The sequence below is a fragment of the Oryctolagus cuniculus genome, chromosome 17 (genome assembly GCF_964237555.1).
Source record: "Oryctolagus cuniculus chromosome 17, mOryCun1.1, whole genome shotgun sequence".
Lineage (NCBI taxonomy): Eukaryota > Metazoa > Chordata > Mammalia > Lagomorpha > Leporidae > Oryctolagus > Oryctolagus cuniculus.
The window spans coordinates 61,083,324-61,096,801 of record NC_091448.1 but is presented as its reverse complement, the minus strand read 5'-3'; the positions used below and the strand labels follow the sequence as shown (position 1 = coordinate 61,096,801).

Genomic DNA, 13,478 nt, shown 5'->3' with positions numbered 1-13,478 from the left:
AGAGACACCAAGACAGCAGTGGGAGTTTAGGTCCGGTTCTCAACAGACAGGAGGCGTCCTAGGATTTTTCCTGAAATACTGCAATCACGGTGGTACTGACCCGATTTCAGTGGACTGCTTCACCTGGATGAAGCTGCCTCTTGCTAGAAAGCCAAAGGCTCTGCTTCTCATTTCTTTCCTGCTCGTCTGCTCTGCCTTAACCCTCGCCCCACGCCCATGTCCATCAGTGTTCCTCGGGTCACTGAGGGGCAGCTCTACCTGTACTGACAGTTACCCTATTTCCTCCTAGTGCCCAAGGAGGATGCAGAGGCGGAGCTTCCTGCTGACACAGCGGATAAAGAATCTCCACACACTGAGGTGAGGTGCCCCACCTTTCTCTAAAACAGAAACGCTCCTTCCTTGGCTGCTTTCTTAATAAAACAGAAAGAAAAATCCAAACACAGGTAGGGTCAATCACACACCCTGTGCTTTATGGGAGCAACTGCAGTAGAGTCTGTATCTACTGAGGGCTGACTCAGGACACAACGAGCAAAATGGCAGCACCAGTTGGCACTGGACATAGCAAGATTTTCCTCAGCACCATATCCCTTCCTTTGCGAATTCTGTAATACTGCCAACCAAAGTGCACCGAACAGACATGTGTGAAGAGCTCGTGTCTGCTGGCATGAACTAGGATCTCTCTGTTCTTGTCCTGGGGTTCCCTCCATGGGACTGCTCTTCCCCATCTGGTTTCAATGGCACCAAGTGAATGAAAGACCCGCGGTCACAGCACACAACTCGATCTGTTCCTTACAGTGTTGTCTTCTAATTACAGGTGACCGCAGTAGGAATGACAAATGGTACGTACTCTGGAATCACTCCCTGTAGCAGGAATAGTCCAGATGGTGACATAGGGGGGACTACCCTGGGGACTTTATCATGCATGGTCACCTGATGCCAGCTCCTTGCTGTGGAAGGGAACTGGGGATGCAGTCATAAAGCTCAGAGCATGCACAGCACAGTGGGATCTGGGGGGTTTTCAGATGGAGGCTGGAGCCACTGTCATTCAGGCGTGGGGAAAGTGAGACATTGAGAGGAGGAGCCGTCAGCTCCTCTCCCTCACTGGAACACTTGAAGCTGTGGTCAATGTCTGGCTGAGGGGCAGGGCCACAGAGCCCAGGAAGGGGCTGAGAGCACAGAGGGGGAGCAGGGTCATGCTGTGTGATCCAGGATGTGCACAGGGGTGAGGGGAGGAATGGGTGAGACACCTCTGTGAACACTTATTGTCTGTCTTTGTGTCTCTGAAGATTGGGCCTCACAGAGCATTTCCAAGTCCTACAGTGAAGCTGAAGTCTCTTCAGGTACGGAGCAACACCCATAAGGACCGGGGGTCATTAAGAGGGAACAATGGGAGTACACCTGCCTCTTAGGACTCCTGAGAGGACACATGAAGTCAGGAGGAAAGAGAGGAAGTGTACGTAGAAGTCTGCTTTGTTCTTCTATGGGATTGGCACAGTAGCAACAGGTTTTATTTCCATGGGCATGAGGAGAACTGAGTTTTCTTCCTTTGAAATTAAAAAATGTAATTTTCTCTAATACCCACCATCCTTGGCTTTGCCAAGGCAAAGCTGAAATCCATTGCGTCATGATGGGACAGCACTGACTAGGAACTGAGCACAGGAGATGTGTATTTCACTTTGGCACTGACCATTGTCAGTCCATTTGTGTGCAGCAACAAAACCCTTGACACTCAGTCATTCACAAGGAACAGAAATTCTTTCTTCCTGTTGGAGGCTGGCAGGTCCAAGACCAAGGTGCTGCATTGCTTCTGAGGAAGGGCTCCTTGCTGCATCAAGGACAGGGGATGCAGTGGGCGCCCTCTCTCACAGGCACCGGCTGGAACCTACAGAGTCCTTGTAGCAAGTGCCAGCCGACAGTGACTAGTGGACCCTTCCCTCTGCATGGCCAGTCCGTGGATCAGCACCTTCATGCTCTGTCCTCATTGTCTACTCCAGTTTACAAGGCCTGCCCAGGCTGGGTGAGTTAAATACTTCCTTTGGGCTGACTGACTTCCAGTTGTGAGGAGAGGGCATAACCCTGAGTTCATCTCAGCTTCCACATCTCGCCCAAGTCAAGTGTCTGGAGTAGGCTGCATGATGGGCTGTCATCCAGTTGCCACTGGAGATGCAGCATGGTTGTGCAGGCTTCCCAGAGGGGGTTCTGGGCTGGACGCACACACTGGCCCTCATGGTCCTGCTGACCTCATCTTCTGGAATGTGCTGGGCTCTGTGGAGGGCCTCTGAGCAGCAGGGCCGAGGGTCACTGGTCCCCTCAGACACGCTGCTCTAGTCAGTGCTGCCCTGTTCCCCCCTCCACTCAGGCCAGGCACGTTCCGTGCCCTCAGGCCTGCAGTGAAATCACTGGCAAGTCTCATTTATTGCCTCCTTGGCAGACTACCAGAATTTGAACAAGTTAAATTTCTTCTCCTCTTGGGATCATCTTTTCATATGGGTCAGGGAACACAGGGGTTATTGTGAGAAATAAATATTTTCACACTCCCTGAGGTTTCCTCAGACACAGAACAGCGATTCAACACCTGCAGTTGTTCCTCATCAGCTTTCCCAGGAGCCAGCAGGAGCCAGGCCTGTTACACTTGCTCCCCTCTTAGGAAGGGATCTATAGACTTACTGTTGTGGGTAGCAGTATTCATTCATTTATTTATTTCTTAAAAAGGCACAGTGACAGGGTTGGCGAACGGTGAAGCAGGTTAAGTGGCAGCTTGCAGTACCAGCATCCCATATGGCAGCTGGGTTGAGTGCTGGCTGCTCCACTGCCAATCCAGCCCCCTGCTAATGCACCTCGGAAACAGCAGAAGATGATCCAAGTCCCTGGGCCCTACAACCAAATGGGAGCTCAGAAGAAGCTTCTGACCCCTGACATCTGGCACAGTCCCAGCCATTGCGGCTATCTGAGGGGTGAACCAGCACATGGACGATCTCTGTGTCTCTCCCTCTCTCTCTCTGTAACTCCTCATTTCAAATAAATAAATAAATATTTAAAAAGCCCCACAGTATTAGAAAGAGAAGGAGAAACAAGAGGAAGGGCTCTCCCATCCTTAGGTTTACTTCACAAATGGCCCCAATACCTGAGCTGTGCCAGGCCAGTCAGGAGCCTGAAACTCCATCCACTTCTCCCACATAGGTGGCAAGGGGACAAGCACTTGGGCCATCTTCTGGTGCATTCCCAGGCCCGTTAAGAGGGAGCTGGATCAGAAGTGGGGCATTCAGAACACTAACCAGTGCTCTGGGGGGACGCTGGCATGACCACAGTGCCATTTTACCTACAAAGCTCTCATAGCTGATGGCAATTTGATTCGTGCAGGCTGACGAATGCAAAGGAGACTGGCAATAATTAGGAGAGAGAATAGAGGAAGGGAAAGATGAAGGGTGGAAAACAGTGTGTTACAGAGATCATGTCATGGACATGGCTCCCTATGGAGTAACAAGATGACACGGGGGTCCTTTCCTGGCCACAGTCATGGGAGCTGAGGGCAGGAAGAAGAGGTGAACGTTCAGAGATCCACTTGCTCATTGCAGAGGTGAAGACATCCAGGCCTGGGATAGGGATATAGACATGGGCTCCCAAGGCTGGCCCACATCATCCAACCAGCAGCAGGGATCCGAGTCCTCACCTCAAGTCTAACTCTCCCCTTTCCTTCTCTCTGGCAACCTCAACACCCCTGCTCTGCTGCACATGGAAGGCTATGGGGCAGCACCTGAACTTTCCACTGGGTGTGGCAATCGGGGGGTGAGTGATTCCTCTTTCATTTTTTTCTGATTCTCTTGCTTTCTTGCTCACAAGCCCCTGGTCCTGCTTCTCCCACATTCCCACCTCACCACAGTGGATGATTCGCATCCTGCAGGACCTGGTGGCATCCAGGCAGTGGATGTCCTTGCACTGTGGATGCTGATCCAGTCTCTCTGCAGCCCTCCCCTCTCCCTTCATCAGCCTTGCCCTTATTCCTCACCCCCACACTGCACTATGAAACACTGCTGAGGAACCCGACTGCCCACACAGGGAGCTGGGCTGGGGACAGGCAGGCAGGGTCCCAGTGTCAGTGGAGGGAGGACTCCAGGGAAGTCTGACTCTGGCCTCCATGTCCCCTAAGAAAGGGCTTTTCCTTAATGCCTGGTTCAGGAAACTCACACTGTTTCTTCTTTCCAGGTGTCCACATGTTCCCTGGATGTGAACTATCCCCAAAGTCTTCTGGACATGGAGGACCTTGACCAAGAAGAACAGGAAATGTGAGTTTGGAGCAGGAAGATGGGGGGCAGAGAAATAAGTGCACACGGACTTCACTGCTTCACATTCTTTGTGATACCTCAGGGAAGCCAACAAAATGGAGCCCAGAAGTGGAGAGGCTGCCATCAGCCTTGATCCATCAAGTAGACACTAATGGATGTTCAGGATCTACACAGGCAAGTAAAGGATGTGCCCTGAGGTGGTCCCAGGGATACATCCCCATTCCATGGCAGCCCCTAGGGCTCCCAGGCTGAGCCCCCAGTGGCTGCTTTCATCAGAAGGGGAGGACTGGCACACGAACGTCATCAGAGGGAGCTGCTGGTCATGTGTTTCTGGGGAGAGCCACCAGAGCTGCTGAACATCTCCCTCCAGAGCCCACATCCCTGCCTGCCCATCCCCAAAGTCAACAGGGAGACTCTCTGCCATGGGGAGACACAGGGCCATCCCTGACCTCCTCCAGCTCAGGATGATTAGGAAGGGGGTGAGAGAGTCACATTTTGAGGCTCCTTTTCACTCCAGGAGAACATCCCACTGCACTCACCTTTGCATCCCTGTGGGCACCCAACTTATCCTGACATTACAGAGGCTAGCACAGAACAAAGAGATGGGGCCGGCGCTGTGGCACAGCAGGTAAAGCCACCATCTGCAGTGCTGGCATCCCATATGGGCACTGGTTCAAGTCCCAGCTGCCCCACTTCCGATCCAGCTCTCTGCTATGGCCTGGGAAAGTAGAAGATGCCTCAAGTGCTTGGGCCCCAGCACCCGTGTGGGAGACCCAATAGAAGCTCCTGGCTCCTGGCTTCGGACTTTGGAGCCCTGGCCATTGCGGCATCTGGGGAGTGAACCATCGGATGGAAGACCTCTCTCTATCTCTCTGCCTCTCCTTCTCTTTCTGTGTAATTCCGACTCAAATAAATGAATGAATCTTAAAAAAAAAACACAAGAGCTACAGGGATTTGCCCAAGCCATTGGGGCCCTCAACCTACTTTCGTAAAAGGCTGATAAAGAAGGATTATTTATATGGTTGGATTGTTTTATTTGGAAGGAATATAAAATTGTGCATCTGTCTAATTCACACAGAAACACGATGGCAATTCAAAGCAAAGCTCACTTTGAAGAGCAAGAGGAGCAGAGTTATAAATCCCTTGTGTTCCTTTTATTTGTGCTCTAATTATAGTTAAATTATATATGCACACTGGGTTTATGACCTTTTGAAAAGAAGTGTTTTCCGTCACCCCTTCAATGCTGATATGCACAAAAGCAATAATGTTTGGGTTTAAACACCAAAAAAAAATGATTATTTTGTGTTTCAAAGGCACAGTTACAGAGAGGGAGGGAGAAACAGAGAGATGTTCCATCCACTGGTTCACTCCCCAGATGGCCACAAAAGCCAGGGCTAGGCCAGACCAAAGCCAGGAGTCTAGAACTTCATCTGGGTCTCCCACATGGGTGCAGGGACCCAAGGAATTGGACCACCTTCTATTTCTTTCCCAGCTGCATTAGCAGAGGGTTGGATAGCAAGCAGAGCAGATAAGACACAGCTTGAATCCCATATGGGATGCTGGCATCGTAGGTGGTGGCTGAACCCACTGTGCCATAATGCTGGCCCTTCCTCTGGGTTTTGAGGTTTCCTTTTAGGCAGGATAGGCAGGTACCAGGAAGATGACACCTGGCTGCAGGGTCAGCTATGCCATGGTGCCACCAGAATGTGGATCTGCACACTCCCCAGAGTCAGCTCTGGCCACCATCCCTGAAGATTACACACTCTGGGAGCCAGACTCAGCCAAAATGAACTTGTCCTAGAGATATGGACCAGGCTAGCTGGAGGGCCACCACACTAGCTTTCTGGGAAACACACGGAACCTACATGCTGTAAGCCGCTTGTCTTGGAGGGGCATTCTGGGCCCACAGCAGGTTTACCAGCCTTCTGAACAACATGACATAAAAGAGATCCAGCTCACCAGGTCAGAGGGCAACTTTCAGTCCTGCTAACCCATTAAGATATATAAGGAGTGTTTCTAACTTAGGGCCCAACTCTCGTGGGCAAAGAGGTTTAGCCAACTGCTAGAGGTAAGTGGGAATGGGGATTGCTCATGTACAACCCAGGACAAAGTAGGACCTAAGGCCTTGGAAAGCCCACGTCCTGTCCCACCTCAACGCAGCAAGTTTCCAGACATCTCTTGGTTTGTTGGTGAGAGAATGAGCCCTGTATGATGTCCAAAGGGAAACAACCAACTTCCAACAAATCTTTGGCTACACAACTATGTAAATGTTCATAAACACGGAATGAACCTCTAAAGATGTATGTGTGTGTGTTTCTCTGTGTGTTTGTGTAACTACTCACACTTGTTTAAAATTACAGAAAAATTTTCCAGGACCCATCTGGCTACATCCTTGTAGCTGAGAACCTTCAACATCCTAGGAATATGGATTCATCACTATCATCACTCTATGTCAGAAAAAGTAATATAGCTAGAAAAATCTATGATTCCTAAATATATGCATCTATAAACTGAAAGTATACATAAGGAAACAAACAACACACATCAGGCAGGGAAACACACAATTTGACATACAGATAATCTTTTTTGTCCTCATGACAGTGAGATCTCCTCCCCCTCTCTGGATAGCTGGGAGGCAAAAATACCCATGGAGTCCTTCTGCTGCCAAGTCCAGGGTCCCTTGTCTGACACCAATCTGCACGGCCATGTCACTGAACCACCCCGACAGCAGGGACTTCACTCTCAGTGTGGAGCTGGCCACTCTTTCCAGAGAAACAAAGCACATCTTCTGAATACCCAAGGGGACCTGAGATCCATGAGTGACAGCCGTACCTGGGCCTTTCCCCTGAGAACGTCTCACTCTATTTCCTAAAACTACCCTGGAGGCAGCACTCACAGACTTAAGGTGCTATGGTGCCAGACTGAGGATAGCCATGAAGGAAAGGCAGCAAGATGGGAATTAGGGGACTTCGTAGGGCCCAGGAACAGCTCCAGACTGGTATTACCAAGCATTATTAGACCACCGAGTCTGGCCCACACTCCCTTGAGCTGGAAAGTGAACCTGGCAAGCAAAGGGCCAGCTCACTGACTTGGAAACATTTAGGATCCACATACCCTAGGCCTCTCTCACTTGTGGGAGACACTCTGGACCCACATCTTTCCTTTTACAAAAACACTTGAAGGCCGGCGCCGTGGCTCACTAGGCTAATCCTCCGCCTTGCAGCACCGGCACACCAGGTTCTAGTTCCGGTCGGGGCGCCGGATTCTGTCCCAGTTACCCCTCTTCCAGGCCAGCTCTCTGCTGTGGCCAGGGAGTGCAGTGGAGGATGGCCCAAGTGCTTGGGCCCTGCACCCCATGGGAGACCAGGATAAGTACCTGGCTCCTGTCATCGGATCAGCACAGTTCACTGGCCACGGCAGCCATTGGAGGGTGAACTAATGGCAAAGGAAGACCTTTCTCTGTCTCTCTCTCTCTCTCTCTCTCTCTCACTGTCCACTCTGCCTGTCAAAAAAAAAAATACTTGAAAGAGTCTACAGATAGGAAATGGATCCTTTACCTGTGTAGGTGTATTCTTGGGTACAGAATGCTCCAACTCCTAGGAGGAAAGAATTCATTACTATTGTAATTTCTAGAAAGGTATACATATAAAGCTACATACACACATATTGTAGAATAACATAGCCACAAATAAATCTACAACTCCCAAATACATGAGTATCACCCTGAAACAGCTCACTGGCTCTCAGTGGGGAGCTGGCCACTCTTCCCAAAGATGCTTACCACAAAGGAAAGTTCATACCTTCAATAACCCATGGAGGACTCAGACACTCAGGTGCCAACAGGGGAGGCTGCAGCTGGGCCTCTCCCTTGAGAACATGTCCTCATTCTGTGTTCTGAGATTGCCATGAGAGCAGTTCACAGAGGCATGAGGTCAGGTGACTAAAGGGACAAGATGCAGTGCCATCAGAATGTACATGTTTGGGGACTTTCCAGAGACAGATTTGAGTCCAAGCTACTCTGCTTCCAGTCCAGCTTCCTGCTTATGTATCTGGGAAGGCAGCAGAAGACGGCCTAAGTTCTTGAACCCCTGCCACCCAAGTGGGAGACCAGGATGGAATTCTTGGCTCCTGGCTATGGCTCGTTCCACACTTGATGGTTGTAGCAATTTGGGAAGTAGACCAGTAGATGGAAGTGCTCTCTCTCTAGCTCTCTCTCTCTCTCTCTCTCTCTCTCTTTCTCTTTCTTTTTCTCTCTCTTTCCTCCTTGCTCTCTCTCTCTGCCTTTCAAATAAATAAGTAAATCTTTCTTTAAAAGCAACTGCAAGTTATGTATGGAAAAACTGAGAAAGTGACTACAAATACCCAAAGATTCAGGCTCAGAAAAGATGTAAGAGAATCTAAAGCTTACCCTTAGGTTTACCCCAGGCACAGACATAATGTACAATAGTAAAAAATGAGAAAATGCTAATCATGAACAGCAAACGTGGGCGGAGACGATTTTGAGTTACCACATTATGGAGTAAGAATGTCCAGAGCTTGGGTGTCCGGCAAGATGGTGGAATAGGAAGGGAGCACACTGATAGTTCGGGAGGAGACAGTTTAATAAAAGTTGAGATACTGCAGGTTCAAGGAAGAGTTGTGGAAGAAACAGCAGAGGAAACTCTTCCAGAACCAGTGATTCACGGTGGACCTGCGTAGAAAGCGTGGGAGCCCACAGCTCAGGACACCAGTCGTGGAATCTACACAGCAGCGCTGGAACGCGAGGTGAGCCAAAACCTCAGTAGCCTGAGACACTGGCAGGAAAGCAGAAGGAGAAGCCTAGAGGGAATGAGGCCTGAAGCACCATGGGGAAAAGTTCACCAGGCTAACTCGAGAAGAGAGAGAGAGAGACAGAGAGGGAAAGGACTGGTACAGGCACGAGTCTCTCTCTCTCCACTCACCTCTCAAAGGCGAGCAAGACAAAGAGCAGGTACCATTTTGGACATACGTAAAAGCTGTGCGACCTCCAGGCTGCACCTGCCAAAGTCAAGTGGAAAAACTGGACTCTGGGGTGTGTGTGTGTGTGTGTGTGTGTGTGTGAAATAACAGGAGGTTAGGACCTAGTGAATGTGTGGAGCTAATGAACTGAGGCAGTGAAAAAAGAGACAGTGGGTGAGAGAAATCACAGAGTTCACGTGAGTACTCTCCAGAGATGCTACAATTTGGTAAAATTGGCAACCCAGTGAGAGACTGTAGGGGAATTTGAGCCCACACTGAGGGCAGAACAGATTCTTTGTGTGGTCCTTGGGAAAGAGCAGACAAATGTTATACCCACAGGAGCCAGAGATCAGAAGCTGACTACCTTCAATTCCGCTCAGCTGTGCAGAATTACTTCCCTTCTGGATCAGAGAGAGAGAGGGAGAGGAGAGAGAGAAATTTACCATGCCTAACCTGGGTGTGTCACCTTTGGCACACCCCTAACCCTGAAGAACCAAACAGAGCTCTCTGGCCACACCCATCTGAAGCCTCTAAGGCTCCATCAAAAGCAGACAGTCCACTTAATACAATAATAGTATAACAAGAAAAAAACACCACAGCGAGGGAAGAAGAATCCAAAGAATATCTCAACAACGCCAAGCAACAAACACATAAACTGAGGAAACAAGAACAAGGAAGACATTATGACACCCCCAAATGAATAAGACACCCCAAGTCAAGATTATGAAGATGATGAGATAGAAGAAATACAAGATACATATCTCAAAAAATTTATGATAAGAACATTGAGAAGTTCTCAAAAACAAATTCTTGAACTACAGAAATCCTTACTGGACAGGATAGAAAATCTCTCTCGTGAAAATGAAGTCTTAAGGAGGAATCAAAATGAAACACAGAAACTAGTAGAACAGGAAAATGTGATAGTGCAGAGAAACCGAAATGAAATGAAGAACTCAATAGATCAAATGACAAACACATTAGAGAGCCTTAAAAACAGAGTCAGTGAAGCAGAAGAGAGAATATCGGACTTAGAAGACAGAGAACAGGAAAGTATATAGTCAAACCAAAGAAAAGAAGAGGAAATTAGAAATCTAAAAAATATGGCTAGGAATCTACAGGATACTATTAAAAAACCCAACATTCGGGTTCTGGGAGTTCCTGAAGGCATGGAGAGAGAGAAAGGATTAGAAGGCCTTTTTAGTGAGATACTAGCAGAGAACTTCCCAGGTTTGGAGAAGGACAGAGACATCCTAGTACAGGAAGCTCATAGAACCCCTAGTAAACATGACCAAAAGAGATCCTCATGACGACACATTGTAATCAAACTCACCACAGTGAAACATAAAGAAAAGATCCTAAAATGTGCAAGAGACAAACGTCAGATTACTCTCAGAGGATCTCCAATTAGACTCACAGCTGACTTCTCATCAGAAACCCTACACGCTAGAAGGGAATGGCGAGACATAGCCCAGGTACTAAGAGAGAAAAACTGCCAGCCCAGAATATTATATCCTGCAAAGCTCTCATTTGTGAATAAAGACCTTTCATAGCAAACAGAAATTGAAAGAATTTGTCGCCACTCGTCTAGCCCTGCAAAAGATGCTTAAAGAGGTGTTACACACAGAAACACAGAAACATGGTCATCAATATGAAAGAAGGTAAAGGAAGGAAACCTCACAGCAAAAGATCACAGGAAGTTCAAAGCATATATTAGAAAACATCTCTGGGAAAATGGCAGGGCAAAGTTACCACTTATCAATAGTCACATTGAATGTTAATGGCCTCAACTCTCCAGTTAAAAGACACAGATTGGCTGACTGGGTTAAGGAACAAAACCCATCTATTTGCTGCTTACAAGAAACACATCTTTCCAACAAAGATGCATGCAGACTGAAAGTGAAAGGCTGGAAAAAGATATACCATGCCAACAGAAATGAAAAAAGAGTGGGCGTAGCCATCTTAATATCTGACAAAATAAACTTTAACACAAAACTGTTAAGGGAGACAAAGAGGGGCAGAGCTCTCTGCTGTGGCCTGGAAAAGCCGTAGAAGATGTACCACATCCTTTGGCTCCTGCACCCACGTGGAAGACCCAGAGAAGGTTCCTGGCTCCTTGTTTTGGATCGGCATAGCTCTGGCCATTGTGGCCAACTGGGGAGTGAACCAGCGGATGGAAGGTCTCTCTCTCTCTTTCTCAGCCTCTCCTTCTGTCTCTGTGTAACTCTGACTTTCAATTAAATAAATAAATAAATAAAATCTTTTTTAAAAAAAGATGTTTCTGCACTCAAAAGAAACACTTAACAAAATAAAGCAACCAACAGAATGGGAGAAAATACTTGCAAAGTATGCAACTGATAATGGATTTTCTAGGATCCATGAACAGTTCAGGAAACTCAAGAACAACAAAATAAACAAGCTAGCTAAAAAGAGTAAAGGACACGAGTAGGCATTTTTGAAAGGATGAAATACAAATGGTCAGCAGAAACAGTATAAAATGCTCAGGATCACTAGCTACCAGGGAAACACAAATAAAAACAACCAGGTTTCACCACAACCCATTTAGAATGGCTATCATCCAAAAATTGAAAAATAGTTAATGCTGGCAAAGATGTATGGAAGTTGGTACCCTAAATCATTGCAGGTGGGAGTGTAAACTAGGGCAACCACTATGGAAGACTATATGGCGATTCCTCAGAAATCCAAAAATACATCTATGATATGACCCAGCCATCCCACCTTTGGGAATTTATCCAAGAAAAATGAAATTGGCATATGAAAGAGTTATTTGTACCCCTATGTTTATTGCAGTTCAATACACAGTAGCTAAGATACGAATCAACCGAGATGCCCATCAACTGATGACTGGATAAGTAAAATTTGGTATATATACACTATAGAATACTATTCAGCCACAAAAAAAAGAGAAATCCTGTCTTTCACAACAAAATGGATGCAACTGGAAACAATTATGCTTAGTGAAATAAGCGAGTGCCACAAAAGACAAATACCATATATTTTCCCTATTAGTTTCTGTGGTAACTAATAGAACACCAAAAATGTAATATATGATGATTTGCATTGCAATCTGCATGAAGTCATACCTGTGCATAACCTGTTAAGAAGAAATGGCTAAAAGTCTAAATGAGCTAAATTATTACCTTGTAACCACAGAGGAAATATCTGGATGTTACATTGTCATTGGTTCTATTTCATTGAAAGAAATTATGAATGACAAATAAATTGTATATGGGTGAAATGGTCATTTTTTCCACTCAATTATTATTTATAGCCATTGTCTATATTCCCACTAAATTAGAGTCTTTTTGATTTTTACTTGGTAAACTTCTTACTCCCTGAAGTATTAAGCCTTTTTACTGTAATGTAAGTTTAAAATATGCTAACTTGGGCTGGCGCCACAGCTCAATAGGCTAATCCTCCGCCTGCGGCGCTGGCACCCCGGGTTCTTGTCCTGGTCGGGGCACTGGATTCTGTCCCGATTGCCTCTCTTCCAGGCCAGCTCTCTGCTGTGGCCTGGGAGTGCAGTGGAGGATGGCCCAAGTGCTTGGGCCCTGCACCCGCGTGGGAGACCAGGGGAAGCACCTGGTTCCTGGCTTCACATCAGCGTGGTGCACTGACCGCAGTGTGCCATCTGCAGAGGCCATTGGGTGGTGAACCAATGGAAAAAGGAAGACTTTTCTCTCTGTCTCTCTCTCTCTCACTGTCTACTCTGCCTGTCAAAAAAAAATTAAAAAATTTTAAAAATAAATAAAATATGCTAACTCAAAAAATTTGTTTAAATGACAGAAAGGTAAAAAGAAGAAGGGTAAGAGGGAGGGTGAGAGGGAGGGAGGGAGGGAAACCAGGAGCTTCTTCCAGGTCTCCCATGTGGGTGCAGGGACCCAAGCACTTGGGTCATCTTTCACTGCTTTCCCAGGCCATCAGCAGGGAGCTGGACTGAAAGAAGAGCAGCTGGGACTAGAACTTGCGCCCATATGGGATGCCAGCAATGCAGGTGCAGGCTTAGCACCTGCATTATAGCACCTGCATTATACCACAGCACTGGCCCCCTGCACAAACATTTTGATACAACCTCATTTTTATATACTATGCTTTTCAAATGAGAAATATACATTTACTAAAAACTAGTGATGTAAGAAATTCAGTTAACACTCAGAAGATAGTTGCATTCTCAAAGCAGTTTGTGAAGGCACGTGAACC

The 13,478-nt window shown here is 47.2% G+C and overlaps 1 protein-coding gene across 44 annotated transcripts in view; it reads right to left on the bottom strand.

The window, feature by feature from the left end:
* The window catches only part of LOC103347106 (uncharacterized), a 619,502-nt gene that overhangs the window by 285,467 nt on the left and 320,557 nt on the right, over positions 1-13,478 (bottom strand). For 7 of the 44 annotated variants that reach the window (XM_070061484.1, XM_070061488.1, XM_070061489.1 and 4 more), the window contains one exon: positions 7,841-8,223. The exons of 35 other annotated variants lie outside the window; for them this stretch is intronic. The gene's annotated coding sequence lies outside the window, so the exon portion shown is untranslated. The remainder of the gene's footprint in view (positions 1-7,840; positions 8,224-13,478) is intronic. 2 more of the 44 variants (XM_070061477.1, XM_070061480.1) reach the window with 2 other exon arrangements.